The 3577-nt window shown below is 39.7% G+C and overlaps 1 non-coding gene across 1 annotated transcript; it reads right to left on the bottom strand.

The window, feature by feature from the left end:
• Window positions 1-2911: 2911 nt before the first annotated feature.
• Window positions 2912-2983, bottom strand: trnap-ugg (transfer RNA proline (anticodon UGG)). The gene has a single exon. It is a non-coding gene; the product is annotated as a tRNA-Pro (tRNA).
• Window positions 2984-3577: the final 594 nt, after the last annotated feature.

The raw sequence follows: 3577 nt of genomic DNA, 5'->3' as shown, positions 1-3577 counted from the left end.
TCTCCACTTCAGCCTTCAAAGTTCTCGTTTGAATATTTGCTACTACCACCAAGGCGGCCCTCTTACTTTTCACGGCCTAGCCCTCACGGCTCCTGTTGCAGACGACGGCCGGGTATGGGCCCGACGCCCCAGCGCCATCCATTTTTAGTGCTAGTTGATTTGGCAGGTTAGTTGTTACATACTGTTTTTCATGTCTGTCTTCCACATTTGGTACACAGTATGGTCAGTGGATCATGTTCTGGTGTCAGACATATTCTGGCGCCGGACTTTCTAAGATTATTGGAAAATACTGACACATTGGATAAGAATACTTGACAGGGCCCCATATGCCTAGATCATATTCTGTTTAGGTTACTTCTTGGGTAGCAAGACTTTATATCTTGTTCACTCTCAGTGGCCGAGTACTTTCACAATTGTATCTATCCTGCATGCTGTCTGATGATCCAGGCCAGCATTAAATGTGCATTAAGAAAGAACTCCTGATTTGCCTCATCTCTGTATCTTCAAGATCATCACAGAAACATTTACTCTCAGTCCTGCTGTCTATATCGACCAACACTTTTTCTGGGGTCTGATGAGCGTCGGTATCAGGCGCCTTAACCCAGCATTCGGTTCATCCTGCAGTGCCAGTTCTACTTACCAAATGTGGCCCACTAGGTGGATCGCATTCCCCGCCCGGCTCCAAACCAGTGAGCCGGGCTTCTTACCCATTCAAAATTTGAGAATAGGTTGAGATTGTTTCGGCCTAAAGACCTCTAATCATTCACTTCACCAGATAAAACTGTGAGACTCTGAGCACCAGATATCCTGAGGGAAACTTCAGAAAAAACCAGCCACTAGATGGTTTGATTAGTCTTTTCACCCCTGTACCCAGGTCGAATGACCGATTTGCAAATCAGGACTGCTAGGGGCCTCCACCAGAGTTTCTTCAGGCTTTGCCCTGCCCAGGCATAGTTTACTATCTTTAATGTCCTATCGCACTTGAGGGGACCCTGAGGGGCTGGGATCCCACCTCAGCCGCTAACATAAGTAAGCAATACATTTATTTTGTGCATGTCCCCTTTGATATTACGTAATTCTTTAATGAGAAACTTTTACACTTTTAAAATGACCAATCACACTTGGGCTGCAGGTATAAATATTAGCAGGCCCTTAATAAATGTTTTTGGGCCTAATTATTTATTTAAACTTGGGCTAATTTTATGTATGCATTATAATGGATTGCTACTGATCTATAAAATATTAATATATAATCTATTGATCACTAATTAAGTAATATCAGACACCTCCTAGACAGACTTAGACCTAATGACAGTGACAGTTCCCCTTCTTTTTCTTCTTCATCTTCTTGTCTCATCTATCTCAATGCTCTCTTTTCTCTCATCATGATTAAAGAACATAGCATTGTTTTTGGATGATTTAGCATACTTATAAATATTTTTTCTGAACGAAGCTACAGTATTTTTAATTTGTTATGTATTTTCTTAACGTCCAGCAGCAATTGGTCACCATTTATTTCTGTGTAGCGTAAAAATCAACCTCCGAGAGACTTGACATTTTTTAATTTTTTGACTGCTTATGTTATTGTTATAAAATAAAAATGGGAGGGGGATGGGCTTTTCTCATTGCCTTTATATTAGATTGCACAAGGCCTTTAAATGTGCTCCCAGCCAGGAGTAAAAATGCATTAAGTTCACATATAGGTATAAGACATGGGCTCGCAAATTTCCTTTTTAAATTTGTCTTCATATAAAACCATATTTAACACTCCACGCTACATGTAGAAATACCACAAGTCAAACATCAACATCATCATGCTAGTATGGGTCTTTACATTTATCCCTCACTCCCTCTCTCTGAGGAATGGGATTACATTACAGCATATATTTAAAAAAGTGGGAATTATCATGAACGTCCATTCTTATTCACAGCAGAACTGCAACCCTTTTGCTATATTAAGAGGGTGGGTACAACAAAGAGGCACTTCAAATATATACAAATTCACACACTTATGTGAAGACGCTCTACAAATGACAGACCATGGCGCCACTAAGAGGCTTATGGAAATAATGGAAATAGTGTCCCTCCTGTGGCGATGATATGCTTGCTGCAACAGAAAAGAAGAGAGACTGGTATATGCCGAGATATCTCCTGGACTTGTGTTAGGTGGAACAGTGGCCGTCCTTAGCCAGTCTGGAGGAAGTGGAGCAAGCTGAGATAAACCCTTACTGGGTGAAGACAGAAAGGCATAAAGGGTGCATATTTTTAAGTCTTCTGATGCTCCTACAGTGCCACTGGAGTGAAACTGTGTACAGAATAAGTACAGGCAGGTAGATTTGGATCCAGGGCCTTTTTATTGAGATGCAGCACTATTACTGTGTTGATTTGTAAGCATGTTTTCAGCTCTTGGAAATCAGATGGTGAGTTTTTCCTTAAAGTGGGGATGTGTAGTCTAAAGGGATAGGAACTGAAAGAAGCCACACAATTACTGCTGTGCATGGACTACACCTGCTCTTCCTATCTCTTTAGCCCTCTTAACTGTGCTAAAGTGATACATAAAATGATATCTCTGCTGTAGGCTATGAAAAAAGAGGGCAACCACAATGCTCAAATTTTCTGTATTACGGTATATGTTTAGATAAAGGGAACTTTGTGCAGACCAGACTCCAATTTAGAGTTAATAAACAATTTACAACAACAGCAACTCCAACAACGTCCTAATGGTAATACTGCCAGAGTCCACAAGGGATCAATCTAACAAAGCTTTACAGAACACAGATATGCCCGAGTTGATTGGTCAGTTTTGTCTATTTCTGCAATAAGACGAGAGCAACAAAATGACAAGAATGTCTGACTGAGCTGAAATGATAACAGGATATCGGGGAGGTGCTATGTTCAAATCGCAAAAGATGGGCTCGTCCGGGATTTGAACCCGGGACCTCTCGCACCCAAAGCGAGAATCATACCCCTAGACCAACGAGCCACATAAAGATTAGGAAAAAACGTATATTTTATATTTTACACCTCGATACACGTACACGTTTCTGTCTAATAAGTTTTAAACCGTTGTCATTACAATTACACCGAGATTCAATGTGTAAGCAATGATGATTACAGCGTGTTAACAGTTATAGGTTTAGGCACGAGTTTAGCTCACATCATCTGCAGCTAAAACGATATATTCGCGTTAATATTTCCTCATACACAAAAGAACAGTAAAAGACCAAAGGGCAAATAACTTTTACTTTAATTAAGTAGTAAAGTTCACTAAGTATTCCACACATTATGTTTGTTCGCTTAGTTATTTTTCAATGATTTACTGCCACAACTGGTCTTATGTTACATTACGTTTATTGAAAAAGTTAACTTTCCTTGATACTTACCTTTCAGGCTGTCTTGTTTCTTCTCGTTAGTCTTATTTCCATAATAAGATGCTTCTGTGCAACTTATATTAAAAAAAGGTTACGTAGCAACTTAGAAACAGCATGTTTCTCTCTGTAGCCTACGCATTCCGTCTATATATATTATCAGTCAATACATTTACTGAAGAACATTATTTTGTCAGTTTCATGAGGAG

Source organism: Scomber scombrus, chromosome 11 (genome assembly GCF_963691925.1).
Source record: "Scomber scombrus chromosome 11, fScoSco1.1, whole genome shotgun sequence".
Lineage (NCBI taxonomy): Eukaryota > Metazoa > Chordata > Actinopteri > Scombriformes > Scombridae > Scomber > Scomber scombrus.
The sequence above is the reverse complement of the archived record's forward strand: the minus strand, read 5'-3'. Positions and strand labels throughout refer to the sequence as shown.